Here is a 21291-nt window from a genome sequence, read left to right on the forward strand (position 1 = left end):
AGGACCCTGTGGGCTACAGTCCACGGGGTCATGAAGAGTCGGACATGACTGAGTGACTCTTAACACTTAAGAGAGGTTACCTCCTGATAGGAAGAGACGGGCCACTCCTGCAGGTGCAGAAAGTTCTGAGGAATCTGGAGATTTATGATTTTCCAAGGCATTCTTCTGATGTCTCCATCCCAGTGTCAGAGTCTAATTTTTTCTCAATTAGGGCCTCAGTTAAGCACAGCAGACCCACCAGATTGGAAACTGGGAGTAAAACCTTCTAGGAAGCTTAGCCATTCTAAAGTGTCCATCCAAGTCCTGGTCCTCATCCCTCTATCCATCTGCTGCAAGAGATGAGGGCCCTTGTGTATGTTTCCAAAGAGGTCCACCGGCTTCACAGAAGCTTTTAAGTGGCAATGGATTGCTCTTATCTCTTCATTATCTTTTTCCAAATGACAATCCAGTTTAGCTGGATTCTATCATTCTTTCAGTTATTTCCCTCATATTTTCCAACTACCAAATACATTGTGCCAGCAAACGTACTTCCTCGGGAAATAGATCATCACCATCAGCACATATGAAAGCTTTAACAGATGAGCCGACACCTACCAGGAGCATGTGGTCTTTATGGCTAGTGGAGTAGAGACTGAGCCATCCAGCTTCAAAACCCTGCCTCAGCATGCGCTTCCTCTTGGACTACTCCTGCTTGTGATTGTCACAGGTTGGGTTTTCTCAGAAGCAGACACTGAGATCGCATTTAGTGTGCCTGATGCTTATAAAAGTGTGCGTTTGGTCTAAACAGCTGCAGAAGGAAGGGAGGGGAAGCATGATGAAGCCACGGGAGAAGTCGGGCTGTAGCCAGGCAGAACGGCCACCTGTGCAGAGTTTCAGAGCGGCAACAGCCATTAAGAGTTGAGCTAAGGGCCTTCCTGGTGGTCCAGTGGTTAAGCCTTTGCCTTCCAATGCAAGGGGTGCAGGTTCGATCCCTGGTAGGGGAGCTAAGATCCCACCTGCCTGGTGGCCAAAAAACAATATATAAAGCAGATGCAATATTGTAACAAATTAAATAAAGACTTGAAAAAAAAAAAGAGTTGAGCTGACACAAATACTTCATTGAAAGGAGATCTGGATACATCACAGAGTCCTCCACAGTAAAGGTTTTGGTTGCTTTTACCGCTATGATTGTTTCTCTCTCCCAGACCTGAAGACAATACCAAACACAGAGCAGGCACTTGCTAATGGAGATTGGTAAATAAATGGAACTAGGCAGAATGTTTCTAGAGCATGTTTATAGGAACTGGTTCTGTGCTGAGTAATAGTTGGGGTTCACTGAATTGTGGTTGATTGAACAGTGAATTCAGGGCCTGTCAGGTCAGACAGCCCTTGGCCTGCTGCCTGGCCTGTCTCCTTGCAGCAGTGTGGCCATCCACAGCAGGCTGACGGGGACACAGGCCCATATCTGGGGTGGCCAGGGTTAGAACGCTGGGATGGGAGTGATCAGGAAAGAGATGACTGTAGGGACTGGAGCAGGCATGCCATAGCACCTACACCTGGGCCACAAAAACAGAGACATCTCTGTTCTCCATAAACAAAAGTTGACCATTCTGCAGTAGAAGCCAGTCAAGAAGCAGATCCCACAGAGATAGGACGCGAACATTTGAATAACCTATTAAATGGCTTTCATTGTCAATAATCTGATTTGCACTCAGGCAAGACAAGTTGGATGCTTTTGAATGGCCTCAGATACGTCAATATGTAACAAGAAGATAAGGAAGAGAATTAAGTTCAAGCAAACCAGGCTTTTGCTTTACATCTTTCATTTTCTTGGCTAGATTGCTAAATTGTTTTATATGGAACCAGAAATTGCTGCCTAATGCTAATTTGCGAATGATACAATCAGTGCTGAGGTAAATGATATAGAGAATTGATACTGGGATAAATTGGGATGTGTCCCTTTAAATAACAATATCGACAAAAGTTTGGCACAAAGGGCAAGGGTCTTCGTTAAGCAACAATGCTGTTCCTGAGAGAGGAGGCTGGATGCAGAGAGAAAGGCCTCTGGAGTCAGAGGTAGGCTGGCACCCTGGTCCTCCACTTGCGAGCCCTGTGACCTTGGCAAATTACTCACTTCTCTCAGCTTTTGCTTCTGTAAGACGAGTAATAAATGTCAGAGAACTGTTATGAGGATAACATGATATATGGCATGTGAAACGCTGGGCACAGTACTTGGCACAGAACAGCTAATAACTGTGAGATGTTGTTATTTATTATGATGACTCAGCTCTTACCTGAAGGACAGGCCATTGGCCTCCAGGGAAGGTAGAGCTGGGGCAGTCACGTCTGCAAATGTTTATAGCTCATTGCATGGAAAGCCAGCCTCCCCTGGACCTTCTGGTGTGGGTAAACCCAGGCATCAGGGTGCTCACCTTTTTGAGTGAAGATTGCAGTTACAGTCCCAGGAAATCCTATAAAAAGCTCTTTGAAGATTTGGGGAAACTTCATGTTCTTATTGAACTTTCCTTAATCCCACAGGCTGCTCCCTGTCTCTCAACCCCAAGCCCTATCACTGGCCAGATCTTCTCCAAGGCTGGGGGCCCTTCTGATATAGCTCCAGGTCTTGAATCTTACACAGAATGGAAAGCCCTTTACCTGGCTTAGCAGGAGGACTCTCCCATCTCCAAAACCTATGGAGCACATTGGATACCATATTCTGTTTTTGGAGCCACCATCATTTGGCTACCTTATTTTCTGATTAGTCTGTGAGCTCCCTAAGCATGGATGTGGTATCTTTCTTACCTGTCAGTGATTAGCATCCATTGGGCCACTGTGTTAGGTCATGAGAATAAATTAGGCTTAATGGGGTTTCACCTGGCTCCATTTATTCTTTCCATGTGGTTGGTTGCGTGCTTAAAGCTGTAAGATGGCTCTTTGGTGTGGTTCCTGTTAAATATTGATGCTTTCTGAGACGATAGAGGTTTTCAAGAAAGAGGTGTCCTTGGGAAAGTGCTTTTTAGAAGGTATTGCAATGCTCTGCAGAGAAGAGTTCAGCCCTGAATAGCATGAAAACTGCTACAGGCATCACTCCTGAGCTTAGACGAATTCTGCAGAGGAGCTGTGTTTCCTGAGAGACTCTGAGATTTTTAGTTGCTATTGGTTTTAGGTTACTTATTTCAGTAGTAGGAGTCACCCTTGGCTTCTTGAGCGGAGCATTACATGTCTTGTTATTGGTGTTTCTGTTATTTAAAACACATGGAAATGTGCACATGGAACTCAGTTTTCCTTTGTATAAGAAAAAGGTAAAACAGCAGTATGTCCTGGGGATTACATGGTGGCTTGGCAGTCAAGATTCTGCCTGCAACGCAGGAGCTGCAATAGACGTGGGTTTGATCTCTGGGGTGGGAAGATCCCCTGGAGGAGGGCATGGCAACCCACTCCAGTATTCTTGCCTGGAGAATCCATGGACAGAGGAGCCTGATGGGCTACAGTTCATAGGGTCACACAGAGTCAGACGTGGAGCATCAGCTAACCATGGTTCGCTCAGCCAGCCTGGCCCAGGCCTCCATTCCTTGTTCCAGCATCTCCACCCTGACAGATCCTGGGTCCATGTCTTTGTGGATTTGCCTTTTCTTACCCTTCGAATTCTTCTTTCTTCCTGCTTCTTAGTACCCTCGTGATACTTTTTCCTGCAGACATCACAGAGAACATACCTGAAGAGGCATAGCCTGTAGAAATGAAGAGGAGGTCTTGGTGACTAGTAAATACTCATCAAACATGGATTGAATAAGGGGGAGAAGTTCTGCAGTACTTTGTGGCCCAATCTTTCGACCATCTCTACTTCCTGTGCAATGTAAGAAACTGAGGCAGACCAGTTACTAGTGGTCACTGGAACCAAAGACCTTTGGATCCAGGAAATTGATTTCATCCATTCATCTTTAATTGAACTGGAGCCAAACGGTGGCTTGTAATAGTCATTTTAATGTGTTGAAATATTATTTCTAAAATAGTCATTCAACACAACCTGTCTGGAAGTTTTCTGGAGAACAGATATTTTTGGAATCCTTCTGACAGCCAGGCCAGCACAATTGTGTAGAGAATGACTAATGAGTAGTCAGTTTGTCTCTTAGCCCCCTTCCTGCTAATAAACTTTATTGAGGACTTATTGGATGCTTGCACGATTTTGTAGTGGACAAACCCTGTTGAGTATGATACTGGTAAAGAGGCTCTGAGTGTGGAAGGCCATCCTTTGGGAAGAAATATGGGTTTGTCATGACCAGAGCCCTCTCGACAGCCACATCAGCCAAAGGGAATTAAGGGGCAAACAGACCCATGTAGAGATCGATGTACATAAGGTTTTCAAAGGTGCCTGGATTTTAAAAATACTTCCTGACTCCATTTTTTTTTTCTGTGAGTCAACTGGGGTTTTCCAAAGTGGGTCTCCTGGCCTTTGAATATTATGGGAAAAATAACATCGCCTTTAGCAGCTTCCAATTGAGTTGCAAGCCTGGCAGGGAGATGGCTTTCCCTGAAAAGGGACAAACCCTCGCCAGGGAGCTCTGGGCCTGGGCCTCTGCGGCTGTGCGGGTACAAGGACCCAGTGCTCAGATGTGCATATTGCTCCAGGAAGCCAGAGAGCTGCATGCCACAGCTGGAGCTGGACACCTTCCAACCCAAATCCATCCTTCTGTGTAGGGCAGAAAGAGAATGTTTCTGGACAAGCTCTCAAAACTGTGAGCGATAGAACTCCCCACCCTGAGGGGATGAGGAAGGTGGGACCAACTGAGCACGGCTGACTGATGTCATGTTCATCTTAGAAATGGTGAGAGAGGGGCAGGCAGGCGGTGGATGCACGCACTGCCTCTGATCTCAAGAAAAGTGGCCTCGTTAGGAGGGGAGAAGGTCAGTGAGGCTTCCCAGGCCGAGACCCTGTGAGGTCTGATAAGAAAGGGAGCAATTTTAAAAATCAATGGAATATTTACTAGGATCTGAGTATAGTCCTCAATCTATTGCAAAGGATGCTTTCCAGGTATCTATAAATAAAAGACGCTTGCCCTTCCAAGCAGGTCTCCTGGAAAGTAGAGAAAGGTGCAAGGCAGAAGAAAAGCCGTCGACACATCAGAACCTTCTGTGATAGACGGCATCTCCCCCTGACATTTTCATTAGCAGGAAATTTATGTTCCTATTTCTGTCTGTTGTAATGACCATTCTTAGCCATAGCGTGGTGGCGGCTAATGGACAGGAATGGGAAAAAAATTCTTTAATTAATGCAAAATTGAAGCATTTTCTTTCTACACTTTGAGAAGCCAAGTAATTCACAGCAGTTCTTGGCACTAGAGTGGAGGTAAAATAATTATACACAATTTCTAGAGATTAAAAGATAGTAAAATAATTTTAGTCACATCTTGAAATTATTTATCTTGTAAATGAGAAAGGGCGAAGAGTACGGGAATGATATTCAGAGGTTGAGAGTAGACCCTGCAGAACTTTGCTCCTGCCTGTCTCTGGCGTCTGGGCGCCCGGTTTTGGGTCTGAACTCTGTCTCTTACTGGGGCTGACTGGGGCTTGCCGTCACCCGGCTGTGATCATTCCTCTCTCACATCCTCTTACGTTCTCCTTTCACATGATTTCATTTTCTTTTACCCCTGTCACTTTTTAAAATTCAGGTCCTATGTGATTATTTACGGTTGGCTGGAAGGGAAACTGGCCCAGTTCTGGCTTTTCTCTTTGAAGTAATACTCTTAAGAATCTAGCCTTTTTTTTTTTTTTTTTTGAATTTATTTATTTATTTATTTTTAATTTTAAAATCTTTAATTCTCACATGTGTTCCCAAACATGAACCCCCCTCCCACCTCCCTCCCCATAACATCTCTGTGGGTCATCCCCATGCACCAGCCCCAAGCATGCTGTATCCTGCGTCAGACATAGACTGGCGATTCAATTCTTACATGATAGTATACATGATAGAATGCCATTCTCCCAAATCATCCCACCCTCTCCCTCTCCCTCTGAGTCCAAAAGTCCGTTATACACAGCTGTGTCTTTTTTCCTGTCTTGCATACAGGGTCGTCATTGCCATCTTTCTAAATTCCATATATATGTGTTAGTATACTGTATTGGTGTTTTTCTTTCTGGCTTACTTCACTCTGTATAATCGGCTCCAGTTTCATCCATCTCATCAGAACTGATTCAAATGAGTTCTTTTTAACAGCTGAGTAATACTCCATTGTGTATATGCACCACAGCTTTCTTATCCATTCATCTGCTGATGGACATCTAGGTTGTTTCCATGTCCTGGCTATTATAAATAGTGCTGCGATGAACATTGGGGTACATGTGTCTCTTTAAACCTTTACTGTTGGCCTGCAAGAAATTTTTTGTTGTTGTTTTTTAACCAGAAGTCAGGCCAAGGAGGCTGCTGAAGGGAATAGCCAAAGGGCTGAGCTGAGCACCTAACAGTCTGTGAGGCTAAACGTTTCTGCCTCCCAATGCCTCTGCACCAAGGTGCAGGCATTCCAGCCCTTTCCTCCCCACTGAGAACACACTCACAGGGTCGCCTGAGAGAAAGCAAGGGGGAACAAGGAGATGAGCCAGGCAAACAAATCCTAGAGCTGGTATCTCGGTCTCCTGTGCTCTGGAGAAGCTGTAGACAGCTGTCATGTCCCTGGGCAGTGGAGCTCAGCCCTGTGGCGTCCTGGCCCCACAAAGAAGGGTCATGCTCCGTGGTAGCATCCAAGGATGCCCACCAAGGATTTAGTAACTTGGAGTGGGGGAATGCAGGGGTCTCCATGCAGAGGAAGTTTCTCTCCAGCTCATCCTGTGAGGTGTGGGTGTCTCTCTTTACGCCTTGCACTTTTTAAGAAATCTTGCTAAAATTCTAGAGCAGACAGTTCTGGGGCTGAAAGATGTGCCATCAGCCCAAGCCTAGCGAATGAAATGATCTCATTTTATAGCAAATTGTAAACTTTGTTTATTGTCAGTGTTCTTCATTATAACCTGAAAAAGACTGCATATACTTACATATATTTATTTTATAAACTATCCATAAAATTGATTATTAAAAATTAGGTAGATTAATTTATAGGTGATTTCAGGTATCTTTTAGCTGTAATTTTGACAATGTGACTTCTTTATGTTCCAACTGAAGGGCCATATTTCTAATACAAATAATCCAATTCTTATTAGAATAGAAAGTCATGACTATGGTTCATTGATTTTTGCCCCTGCCAGACACTTTGATAAACACTTGAAATCTTATAGAATCACTAAACTACCCTTCAAGGTAAGTGATATAGTCATTTTCTGAGATGTAGAATTTGATGATTACAAAGCTAACTAACCAGGTATGCATTTTGGAGCTTGAGTGATCTTATTGGAATAGGAACTGGATCACTTCCTGACTGTCAGAATGCAGACAGCTTACTTGACTTCTCTGAGTTCAGTTTATGGTAACCATAGTTACAAGTGGTCCCTGGAGGTCTGTGGTGTGTTCAAACTCCTCCCTTCTGACCACTTACCCTCAGCAGGCTCCTCCTTTCTACACTGACTTCTGTTTGTACCGTGACCATATTTGTGTGGGTCTGTTTCTAGAAGCCATGCACTGACCCATGTGTCTATCCCTTTTCCAGTAACACATTGTCTTGATTTCTTTTATGTCGTGTCTCAGTCGCTTAGTCATGCCCAACTCCTTTGTGAGTCCATGGACTGTAGCCCGTCAGCCTCCTCTGTCCATGGAATTTTCCAGGCAAGAATACTGGAGTGGGTTGCCATTTCCTACTCCACGGAATCTTCCTAACCCAGGGATCTAACCTGCAGCTCTTGTGTCTCCTGCATTGGCAGGCAGGTTCTTCACTACTCGGCCACCTGGGAAGCCCTGATTACTTTTATAGTAAGTTTTAAAATCAGATAATGTTGACAAACATGCATAAGTATTAATAGAAATCATCTTTGATTGCTTGTATTATCATTTACATTTTCTTCAACATAAGGTACTACAAATGTTTTATTAATGTTAGATTTATAACTAACTGACTCAGTGGGTAAATAATCTGCCTACAATGCAGGAGACGCAAGATACGTCGGTTTGATCCCTGGGTCGGGAAGATCCTCAGGAAGTGTGCATGGCAATCTACACAGGATTCTTGTCTGGAGAGTCCCATGGATGATAAGCCTGGCAGTCTCAAGATAAGTCTTGAGTCCGTAGTGTCTCAAGAGTTGGACATGCCTGAAGGGACAGAGCACACATGTACATTTCATTTCTGGAGCTTTTGTAATGGATGCTAGCGGCTTGGATGGTTAAGAATCTGCCTGCAATGGGTCAGAAAGATCCCTGGGTCAGAAAGATCCTTTGGAGAAGGGAAAGGCAACCAACTCCAGTATTCTTGCCTGGAGAATTGCGTGGACAGAGGAGCCTGGTAGGCTACAGTCCATGGGGTTGGCAAAGAGTAGGACACTACTGAGTGACTAAGACTTTCACTTAAAATCTTGGTTTCCAGTGATTCATTACTGCTGCTGCTAAGTCACTTCAGTCGTGTCCTACTCTGTGCGACCCCATAGACGGCAGCCCACCAGGCTCCCCCATCCCTGGGACTCTCCAGGTAAGAACACTGGAGTGGGTTGCCATGTCCTTCTCCAATGCATGAAAGTGAAAAGTGAAAGTGAAGTTGCTCAGTCGTGTCCGACTCCTAGCGACCCCATGGACTGCAGCCCACCAGGCTCCTCTGCCCATGGGATTTTCCAGGCAAGAGTACTGGAGTGGGGTGCCATTGCCCTCTCTGATTCATTACTAGTATCTAGAAATAGAGTTTATATTTTTGTGTTGATCCTTTATCCTGCAATCAAGCTAATGTTACTTATTAGCTCTGGAAAACTTTTCTGGAGATTTCTTGGGATTGCCTAAGTAGACAATCATGTTTTCTATGAGAGGAGGACAATCTTATTTGTTCTTTTTCAACCTGCATGCCTTTATTTTTTTCTGTATTATGATACTGGCTAAGACATCCTATAAGATGTTAAATAGGATTGCTGAGTGTAAACATACTTACCTTGATCCCTGTCTTGAGGGAAGCATCCAGTCTCTCATCATTAAGTATGATATCAGCTGTAGGTTTTTTGTACATGTCCTTTATACAGTTTTATTAGGTTGAGAATTTCTGTCCTACTTCTATTTTGATGAGGGTTTCAAAAAAATACATAAATGGGGTTGAATTTTGCCAAATCTTCTTCTACATCCATTTATTTATGTGTTTTCTCCTTTTTTAGATAGTTAAGGCAGTTCACTGCTTGATTTTCAGACATGTACCAGTCCAACACTCCCAGGATAAACCCCAGTTGGTAATTATTGGTATATTATTATTCTTATGCATTTCTGCATTTAATTTACTGATATTACATTGCAGACTTTTGTGTCAGTGTTCATGAAGGATGTTGATCTGTAGTTTTCCTTTCTTATGCTGTTTTGGTTTGGTTTTGGTGTCAGGGCAATGATTATGTCGTTAGTTGGAAAGATTTCCTGCTATTTGCAGGAATAGGTTGTGTAGAACTGATGTTTCTTCTTAAAATATTTGTTGGAACTTGTTAGTGAAGCCATCTGAGTCTGAAGTTTTCAGTTTTTCTTTTTAAAATAGCAATTCAATGTCTCTAATAATGATAAGACTATTCAGGTTATCTGTTTCTTCTGGTATAAATTTTGGTTTTGTAGTTTTCAATGAATTGGCTCATTTAGACTAGGTTGTTGGATTTAAGTGCATAAAGTTTCCCCATAAAATTCCTTTATTAGCTTTTTAATATCTCTAGGGTCTGTTAGGATTTTCCATCTTGTCATTTCTACTATGAGTAATGTACATCCATCTCTGTTTTTGGTTAGTCTGGTTAAAGATTTATCCTAAAAATTTTTTTGGTCAGATAATCAACTTTTATTTCATTGCATTTTTATTTTATTTTATTTCTTTTTATTATTTCCTTCCTTCTGTTTACTTTGGGTTTATTTTGCCCCTTTTCCATCTTATATAGTAGCTTAGATTGTTGATTTGAGATCTTTGTTACTTCTAATATAAATGTAGAATCTTCTAAATTTTCCCTAAGCACTGATTTAAGTGCATACCACAGATTTTATATGGTCTCTTTACAGTTTCTTTCAATTCAAATGTTTTCTGAATTTCTTCCTTGATCCATATAATCTTAATAGATGTTTTACAGAAATTATATGCTTACAGAAAAATTGAAAGGAAAATAAAAGACTTCCCAAATCTCCTGGCCACAGTTTCTCCTCTTATTAATACTTACATTGGTGTTACAATTGTTGAACCAATTCACACATTGTTATTAACTAAAGTCCGTTGTTTGTATTAAGCTTCACTCTTTGTGTTGTATAGGTCTTTCCAAGCATGTAGAGTTATGCACAATCGTTACATTATACAAAAGACTCTCTGTTCCACCTATTCATATTTTCCCCTTCTCTCCTCCACAACCCCTGACAACTGATGGACTTTTTACTGTCTCGAAAGCTTTCTTTTCCAAAATGCCAGAGTTGGAATCATACAATATGCACTTTTCACATTGGCTTCTTTCACTTAGAAATATGCATTTAAGATTCATCTCTGTTGTATCATGGCTTGAGAGATCATTTTTTTGTATCACTGAATAATATTTCATTGTATAAATGTACCACTGTTAGTCCATTCACATATTGATTGACATCTTCAGTTCAGTTCAGTCGCTCAGTTGTGTCTGACTGTTTGTGACCCCATGAACCGCAGCACATCAGGCCTCCCTGTCCATCACCTACTCCCCGAGTCCACCCAGACCCATGTCCATTGAGTCAGTGATGCCATCCAACCATCTCATCCTCTGTCATCTGTTTCTCCTCCTGCCCTTAATCTTTTCAGTATCAGGGTCTTTTCAAATGAGTCAGCTCTTTGCATCAGGTGGCCAAAGTACTGGAGTTTCAGCTTCAGCATCGGTCCTTCCAATGAACACCCAGGACTGATCTTTCAGATGGACTGGTTAGATCTCCTTGCAGTCCAAGGGACTCTCAAGAGTCTTCTCCAACACCACAGTTCAAAAGCATCAATTCTTCAGCACTCGGCTTTCTTTATAGTCCAACTCTCACATCCATACCTGACCACTGGAAAAACCATAGCCTTGACTATATGGACCTTTGTTGACAAAGTAATGTCTCTGCTTTTTAATATGCTGTCTATGTTGGTCATAACTTTCCTTCCAAGGAGTAAGCGTCTTTTAATTTCATGGTTGCAATCACCATCTGCAGTGATTTTGGAGCCCCACACAAAATAAAGTCATCCACTATTTCCACTATTTCCCCATCTATTTCCCATGAAGTGTTGGGACCGGATGCCATGATCTTTGTTTTCTTTATGTTGAGCTTTAAGCCAGCTTTTTCACTGTCCTCTTTCACTTTCATCAGGAGGCTCTTTAGTTCTTCTTCACTTTTTGCCATAAGGGTGGTGTCATCTGCATATCTGAGATTATTGATATTTCTCCTGGCAATCTTGATTCCAGCTTGTGCTTCCTCCAGCCCAGCAATTCTCATGATGTATTCTGCATATAAGTTAAATAAGCATGCTCCTTTTCCTATTTGGAACCAATCTGTTGTTCCATGTCCAGTTCTAACTGTTGCTTCGGGTTTCTCAAGAGGCAGGTCAGGTGGTCTGGTATTCCCATCTCTTTCAGAATTCTCCACAGTTTGTTTTGATCCACACAGTCAAAGGCTTTGACATAGTCAATAAAGCAGAAATAGATGCTTTTCTGGTACTCTCTTGCTTTTTTGATGATCCAGCGGATGTTGGCAATTTGATCTTTGTTTCCTCTGCCTTTTCTAAAACCACCTTGAACATCTGAAAGTTCATGGTTCACGTATTGCTGAAGCCTGGCTTGGAGAATTTTAAGCATCACTTACTGGCATGTGAGGTGAGTGCAATTGTGTGGTAGTTTGAGCATTCTTTGTCATTGCCTTTCTTTGGGATTGAAATGAAAACTGACCTTTTCCAGTCTTGTGGCCACCGCTGAGTTTTCCAAATTTGTTGGCATATTGAGTGCAGCACTTTCACAGCATCATCTTTCAGGATTTGAAAGAGCTCAACTGGAATTCCATCACCTCCACTAACTTTGTTCATAGTGATGCTTCCTAAGGCCCACTTGACTTCACATCCATGATGTCTGACTCTAGGTGAGTAATCACACCATTGTCATTATCTGGGTCGTGAAGATTTTTTTTGTACATCTTGGTTCCTTCCAATTTTTGTCAGTTTTGACTAGAGCTGCTATAAACATTCATATGTAGGTTTTCATATGAAGTTTAGACATAAGTTTTCACCTCATTCGATAAATACATAGGAGCATGTGAATTTTTTTATAAGTCTATGGTTAACTCTGTAAGAAACTTCCCAGTTGTCTTCCAAAGTGGTTGCATCACTTTGGAATTTTCACTAGCAACAAATGAAAATTTCCCCATATTCTTATCAGCATCTGGTATTGTCAGTGTATTGAATTTTATCCATTGTAATAGGTGTGGGGTAATATCTCATTGTTTTAATTTGTAATTCACTAATAACACATGATGTTGAATATCTCCTATGTTTATCTTCCATCTGTATATTTCCTCTGGTCAAGTATTTGTTCAGATTTTTTGTTTATTTTTGAATTCAATTGTTTAATTTTTTATGCATTTTTTGATAAAAGTTCTTTGTAACATGTGTGTTTGCAGATATTTTTTCTCAGTCTGTGGTTTGTCTTTTTATTTTCTTAACAGTGTCTTTCACAGAAAAGTTTTAAACTTTAATCAAGTCCAACTCACCAAACTTTTCTTTCCAGGATCATGCTTCTGTTACAACTAAAGTTCATCTGAAAACACAAGGTTACTTAGATTTTTCTCTTGTGTTATCTTCTAGGAGCTTTATAGCTTTGCATTTTACATTTAGGTCTATGAGCCATTTTTGTTAGTTTGTTGAGTTGTTTGTTTATTTTTTGGGGGACAAGAGTCTAGTTTGTTTGTTTGTTTGTTTGTTTTTGATAATTTCTTGCATTTTAAATACACCTTGATGGCATCCTTGGCCTGACACTCTTTGCCATAGTCCTTAACCACTGCACAACTGCAACAAACCACTTTATGGGGTTTTCCCTCTCTGTCAGTGTTATAGAGGCCTACCCATTCCCTGAGTTTCTTGTTGTCATCAACTTTGTGTTTTCTCAGTTGCTCAGTTGTGTCCAGTTCTTTGTGACCTCATGAACTGTAGCCTGACAGGCTCCTCTGTCCATGGGATTTTCTAAGCAAGAATACTGGACTGGGGTGCCATTTTCTTCGTCAGTCATCAACATTAGTCAAGTTGATTTGGTTCTCAGCACAAAGGGCCTCCACCAACTTGACATACATAGGCTCATCACACTTGGACGCAAGCACACAAAGATGGGTTTGGCGATGGTCTAAAGCTTTGGCAGCTTAAGGAATTCCACTTGCTGAGCCATCATGGATTAGGGAGGTCTTCAGCACTTCTTGCAGAGCCATACTAACATCCATTGCACCTCTAGCAGCAATGTCTTCTTGGGCCATGGTGATGGGTTGTAGGTGGAGCTGAATCTTGAACACACCCACAGCCTCCACCTTGATTTGGCTCATTTTGAAATAATTCTTGTGAAAGCATAAGGTCAGTGTCTAGATTAATTTTTTACATGTGAATGTTCAGTTGTTCAAGAATAACTTATTGAAAAGATTATCTTTACTTTGTGTGATTATCTTTGCTCCTTTATGAAAGATCAGTTGACTGTATTTGTATGTATCTATATCTGTTCCATTAACTATATATGGGTATGTATCTGTTCCACTGATTTATCCATTGTTTATTCTTTTGCCAATGCCACATTGTTTTGATTACTGTACCTTTATAGTAAGACTTGAAGCTAGGTATGTTAGTCCTTTGACTTCATTCTCCTTCTTCAATATAGTATTGACTACTTAAGAGTCTTTTGTCTTTCCATATAAAATTTGAGATGAGTTGGTTGATATCCATAAGGTGACTTGTTTCGTTGGGATTTTATTTGAGCATTTGTTGAATCTGTGGATCAAGTTGGAATTAATTGTTATCTTAACAAAATTGAATCATCCTAATTATGGGCATAGTCTATCTTCCCCCTTTCAGGTTTTCTTTTATTTATTTATTTTTCATCAGAATTTGGTAGTTTCTCTTATATGGATCTTATATACATTTTGTTAGATTTATATTAGGCATTTCATTTTTTTGTGTGCTAATGCAAAAAAGATCTTCACAACCAAGATGATCACAATGGTATGATCACTCACCTAGAGCCAGACATCCTGGAATGTGAAATCAAGTGGGCCTTAGAAAGCATCACTACAAACAAAGCTAGTGGAGGTGATGGAATTCCAATTGAGCTCTTTCAAATCCTGAAAGATGATGCTGTGAAAGTGCTGCACTCAATAGGCCAGCAAATTTGGAAAACTTGGCAGTGGCCACAGGACTGGAAAAGGTCAGTTTTCATTCCAATCCCAAAGAAAGGCAATGACAAAGAATGCTCAAACTACTGCACAATTGCACTCTTCTCACACGCTAGCAAAGTAATGCTCAAAATTCTCCAGGCCAGGCTTCAGCAATATGTGAACCGTGAACTTCCAAATGTTCAAGGTGGTTTTAGAAAAGGCAGAGGAACCAGAGATCAAATTGCCAACATCCGCTGGATCATCAAAAAAGCAAGAGAGTTCCATAAAAATGACTATTTCTGCTTTATTGACTATGCCAAAGCATTTGACTGTGTGGATTACAATAAACTGGAAAATTCTGAAAGAGATGGGAATACCAGACCACCTGACCTGCCTCTTGAGAAACCTATATGCAGGTCAGGAAGCAACAGTTAGAACTGGACATGGCACAACGGACTGGTTCCAAATAGGAAAAGGAGTATGTCAAGCCTGTATATTGTCACCCTACTTATTCAACTTCTATGCAGAGTACATCATGAGAAATGCTGGGCTGGAGGAAGCACAAGCTGGAATCAAGATTGCCAGGAGAAATATCAATAACCTCAGATATGCAGATGACACCACCCTTATGGCAGAAAGTGAAGAGGAACTAAAATGCCTCTTGATGAAAGTGAAAGAAAGAGTGAAAAAGTTGGCTTAAAGCTCGACATTCAGAAAACTAAGATCATGGCATCTGGTCCCATCACTTCATGGGAAATAGATGGGGAAACAGTGGAAACAGTGTTAGACTTTATTTTCTTGGGCTCCAAAATCTCTGCAGATGGTGATTGCAGCCATGAAATTAAAAGACGCTTACTCCTTGGAAGGAAAGTTATGACCAACCTAGATAGCATATTGAAAAGTAGAGACATTACTTTGCCAACTAAGGTCTGTCTAGTCAAGGCCATGGTTTTTCCAGTGGTCATGTATGGATGTGAGAGTTGAACTGTGAAGAAAGCTGAGTGCTGAAGAATTGATGCTTTTGACCTGTGGTGTTGGAGAAGACTCTTGAGAGTCCCTTGGACTGCAAGGATATCCAACCAGTCAATCCTAAAGGAGATCAGCCCAGGGTGTTCTTTGGAAGGAATGATGCTAAAGCTGAAACTCCAGTACTTTGGCCACCTCATGTGAAGAGTTGACTCATTGGAAAAGACTCTGATGCTGGGAGAGATTGGGGCAGGAGGAGAAGGGGGCGACAGAGGATGAGATGGTGGATGGCATCACGGACTCGATGGATGTGAGTTTGAGTGAACCCCGGGAGATGGTGATGGACAGGGAGGCCTGGCGTGCTGCGATTCATGGGGTTGCAAAGAGTCGGACATGACTGAGTTACTGAACTGAACTAAACTGAATGTAAATGGTGTTGTGCTTTTAATTTTAAATTCTGCATGTCCATTGCTGGTATTTTTGTTATTGTTCATTTGCTAAGTAGTGTTCAGCTCTTTGAGACCCCATGGACAGCAGCACACCTGGCTTCCCTGTCCTTCACTATCTACCAGAGTTTGCTCAAACTTATGTCCATTGAGTCAGTGATGCCATCCAACCATCTCGTCCTCTGTCACCCCCTTCTCCTCTTGCCCTCAGTCTTTCCCAGCATCCTGGTTGTTTCTAAAGAGTTGACTCCTTACATCAGCTGGTCAAAGTATTGGAGCTTCAGCTTCAGCATCAGTCCTTCCAATGAATACTCAGGGTTGATTTCCTTTAGGATTGACTGGTTTGATCTCCTTGCTGTTCAGGGGTATATAGGAAAGCAAATTTCTTCCCTTATTGATTTAGCTAGGATTTTCAGAACAGTGTTGGCAATGATGAGAGGGAGCCTTGCCTTATTCCTAGTCATAGGGGGGGATGTATCTAATTTCTCACCACTAACTATAGTAAAGTCACTCAGTCATGTCCGACTTTCTGTGACCTCATGGGCTGTAGCCTACCAGGCTCCTCTGTCCATGGGATTTTCCAGGCAATAGTACTGGAGTGGATTGCCATTTCCTTCTCCAGGAGATCTTCCCGACCCAGGGATTGAACCCGGGTCTCCCACATTGTAGACAGGCGCTTTACCATCTAAGCCACCGGGGAAGTCAACTATGACATTAGCTATAGGGTTTTTGTAGATGTTCTTCATTAAATTGAGGAGGATCCTCTCTATTTCTAGTATTCTGTGTGTTTTCATCATAAATAGATATTGAAGTTTGTCAAGTGGTTTTTATGTATCTGCTAATATGATTATATGATTTTGTTTTTTAACCTGTTGATATAACTGATTATGGGGACTGTGAAGAAAGTGAGCGCTGAAGAATTGATGCTTTTGAACTGTGGTGTTGGAGAAGACTCTTGAGAGTCCCTTGGACTGCAAGGAGATCCAACCAGTCCATTCTAAAGGAGATCATCCCTGCGTGTTCTTTGGAAGGAATGATGCTAAAGCTGAAACTCCAGTACTTTGGCCACCTCATGCGAAGAGTTGACTCATTGGAAAAGACTCTGATGCTGGGAGGGATTGGGGGCAGGAGGAGAAGGGGACGACAGAGGATGAGATGGCTGGATGGCATCACGGACTCGATGGACATGAGTTTGAGTGAATTCCAGGAGATGGTGATGGACAGGAAGGCCTGGCATGCTGTGATTTATGGGGTCGCAAAGAGTTGAACATGACTGAGCGACTGAACAGAACTGAACTGGTGGCTCAGATGATAAAAAATCTGGCTGCAATGTGGGAGAACCAGGTTTGATCCCAGGATCAGGAAGATCCCCTGGAGAAGGAAATGGCAACCCACTCCAATATTCTTGCCTGGAAAATCCCATGAACAGAGGAACCTGGTGGGCCACAGTCCATGGGGTCATAAAGAGTTAGACACAGTTGGTTGACTATACACTTTACTATGCCTGGTTATATTAATTGGTTATTGAATATTGAATCAGCCTTGCAAACCTGGGATAAATCCCACTTGGTAATGTCATATAATTTTTTATACATTGCTGAGAATTTTTGCATCTGTATTCATGAAAGACATTAGTCCGTAGTTTACTCTTCTTGTCATGTCTTTCTCTGATTCTGTTTGAGGTAATACTGGCCTCGCAGAATGAGCTAAGTATTGTTCCCTTTGCTTCTAGTTTCTGGAACAGATTTTAGAGAATCAGTATGAATTATTCCTTAAATATGTGATAGAATTCACCTGTAAAACCACGTGGAGTTGGTGCTTTGTATTTGGGAAGTTTATTAATTTCAATTTAACTATCTATTGAATATAGGCTTATTTAAATGGTTTCCCCTGCTATGAGTTTTAGTAGATTACATCTTTAAGGAATTGGTCCATTTCATTTAAGATATCAAATTTGTGAGCATAGAATTTTTTTTATAATAACTCTTTATTATTATTTTAATGTCTGTGGGTAAGTATCTTTTTTCCTTAGCCTGTCTAGGGGTTTTCAATTTTATTGATATTCTAAAAGAATCTGCTTTTGGTTTCATTGATTTCCTCTGTTCTTTCTTGATTTCTATATCACTTATTCATTTTATTAGTTCTATTATTTATTTTCTTCTGCCTATTTTGAATTTAATTTGCCATTTATTTTCTAGTTTCCTATAGTGAAAGCTTAGATTGTTGATCTTATGTTTCTTCTTTTCTAATATATGCATTCAATGTTATAAGTCACAGCGTTACTCCATCTCACAAATTTTAATAGATTGCATTTTTATTTTGCTTTAGTTCCAAGCTATTTTAAAATTTCTCCTGAGACTTCTTTAACCCATGTATTATTTAGAAGTGTATTTAATTGTCAAATATTTGGGGATTTTCCAGGTCTCTTTCTGTTACAAATATTCTAGTTTTTTGTGGTCTGAGAGCATCCTTTGCATAACATATATTCCTTCAAATTTGTTTAAGTATGTTTTATAACTTAGAATGTGTTTTATCATGGTGAGTGAATGTTCATGTGGGCTTGAGAAGAATGTGTCTTCTACTTTATTGAATGAAGCAGTCTATAAAAGTCAATTAGATCCAGGTGATTTATGGTGCTCTATAGTCAACTATATCCTTACCGATTTTGTGCCCACTGAATCTGTCAGTTACTGGTACAGGAATGTCAAAGTTTCCAACTATAATGATGAATCTGTCTATTTTTCTTTGAGGTTCTGTTAGATTTCTGTCTCACATGTTTTGATGCTCTGTTGTTAGGCATATGAACGTTAAGGATGGTTTTGTCTTTCTCGAGAACTGACCCCTTACCATTATGTATTGTCTGTTTATTTCTGATAATATTCCTTACTCTAAAGTCGTATTTGTTTGAAATTAACACAGCTACTCTGAGTTTTTTGATCAGTGTTAGTATGGTCTATCTTTATTTACCCCCTTACTTTTAATCTATCTGTGCCTTTATATAAAATGGGTTTCTTATAAACACTATATTCCAGTTGAGTCTTCGATTGCTTTTATTCACTGTGATAGTCTCTGTCTTTTTATTGCTGTGTTTAGACCATTCATGTATAAAGTGATAGTTTATATAACTGGATTATGATACTTGTAACTTTAAAACAAATTCATTGTTGTTACACTTTTTCCCCTTGTCTTCCACTCTTGTTCTGCCTTCTCTGGTGTTCATGGACCATTTTACATAATTCTATATTTTCCTCTTTTACTGTATCAATTATAGCTTCTTTTAAAATGTGTCAAAATGGTTGCTTTAGGGTTTGCAGTATATTTTACAACTAATCTAAGGCCACTTTTAAATAACACTATAATGCTTCACTGGCAGTACAAGTATCTTATGACACAGTATTCCCAATTCCTCCCTCCCATTCCTTATAATATTATTGTCTTGCATTTCCCTTATCCAAACTCTACTCATTCATTGTCATTGTTATTGGTTTGAAGAAGGTATTATCTAATAGACTAAGGAAGAATTAAAAAAATAACATTTTACTTTATCTCTTTATCTTCATTTATTTCTTCCTTTCTTAATGTAAATCTACGTTTCTTAACTATATCATTTTTCTTCTCTCTGAAGAACATTTTTTTTTTTAACATTTCTTGCAAAGCAGGTCTACTGGTGACAATTTCCCTCAATTTGTGTTTGTCAGAGAAAGTATCTCTTTGTTGCTTTTGAGAGATAATTACTTTGGATGCAAGACTCTGAGTTGGTGGCTGTTTTCTTTCAATTCTAAATATTTAACTTCTTACTCCTCTTGCTTGCATCATTTCTGAAAAGAAGTCTGATGTAATTGTTATCTGTGTTCCTCTGTGGATAAGCTTCTTTCACGTTTTCTCTTTGTCATTGATTTTCTGTAGTCTGAATATATTCCTTAGTGTAGTTTTGATACTTATCCTACTTGATGTTATTTGAGGCTCCTGGATCTGCAATTTGGTGTATGTCATTAATTTTGGAAAATTCTCAGCCATTATTACCTCAATATTTTTCTTCTGGTATCCTGATTACATTTATGTTATTTTTTAATAATTGTACCACAGTTCATTTCATATTGTTTGTTTTTCTTTTTCATTTCACTTATGGAAATTTTTATTAGTATATCTTCAAACTTATTGTTCTTTCCTTGGCTGTGTTTAGTCTAATGGGGAGCCCATCAAAAGCGTTTTCCATTTGTTACCCTGTTTTTGGTTTCCTAGGATTTCCTTTTGATTTTTTTCCCATAATTTCTATCTCTCTGTTCACATTGCTGCTGCTGCTAAGTCACTTCAGTCATGTCCGACTCTGTGTGACCCCATAGACGGCAGCCCACCAGGCTCCCCTGTCCCTGGGATTCTCCAGGCAAGAACACTGGAATGGGTTGCCATTTCCTTCTCCAGTGCATGAAAGTGAAAAGTGAAAGTGAAGTCGCTCAGTCGTGTCCGACCCTCAGCAACCCCATGGGCTGCAGCCCACCAGGCTCCTCCGTCCACGGGATTTTCCAGGCGAGAGGACTGGAGTGGGTTGCCATTGCCTTCTCTAGTGCAAGAAAGTGAAAAGTGAAAGTGAAGTCGCTCAGTCGTGTCCGACTCTTAGCGACCCCATGGGCTGCAGCCCACCAGGCTCCTCCGTCCACGGGATTATCCAGGCAAGAGTACTGGAGTGGGGTGCCATCGCCACATTATCCATCTCTTATTTCATGTTGTCCACTTTTTCCCATTGGAGTCTATGGCATATTAATCATAGTTATTTTAAATTCTCAGTCTGATAAATCCAAAATTTCTGCCAAATCTAAATCTGATTTTGCTGCTTGTTTTTCCTCTTTAGACTGTTTTCCCCCTACCCCTTTTTTAGAATGATGATAAATTTTTGTTGAAAGCTGAGCATGATGTTTTGGCCAAAAGTAATTGAGATAGTATGGTCAGAGAACACACTTTGCATGATTTCAATTAAAAAATTTTTGACCCAGTGTATGATTTATGTTGGTGATTGTTTCATGTAAACTTGCAAAGAATATGTGATCTGCTGTTATTGTGGTAAGTGTTCTATAAATGTTAATTAGATCCAGTTGGTTGATGGCGTTCAGTTCTTTTGTTTCTTTGATGATTTTCTATTTGTTGTTTCTTTAACTGGAACAGATATGTTGAAGGTTCAACCAAAATTGTGAATTAATCTATTTCTCTTTTCAGTTTCATCATTTTTTGCTTCGTGTATTTTGAAGCTATGTAGTCAGGCACATACAAATTTAAAATTGTAACAGACCTTTCTACCATATGTATTGTCCCTTTATTATTTTTAATATTTTGTTGCTCTTATTATTTTTTTGCTTTATATGATAATATAAGCATTCCAGATTTCTTTTGATTAGTGTTCCATGATGTATTATTTTCTATTCTTTTACTTTAATCTTTCAATGAAAAGACATT

This window comes from Capricornis sumatraensis, chromosome 20 (genome assembly GCF_032405125.1).
Source record: "Capricornis sumatraensis isolate serow.1 chromosome 20, serow.2, whole genome shotgun sequence".
NCBI lineage: Eukaryota > Metazoa > Chordata > Mammalia > Artiodactyla > Bovidae > Capricornis > Capricornis sumatraensis.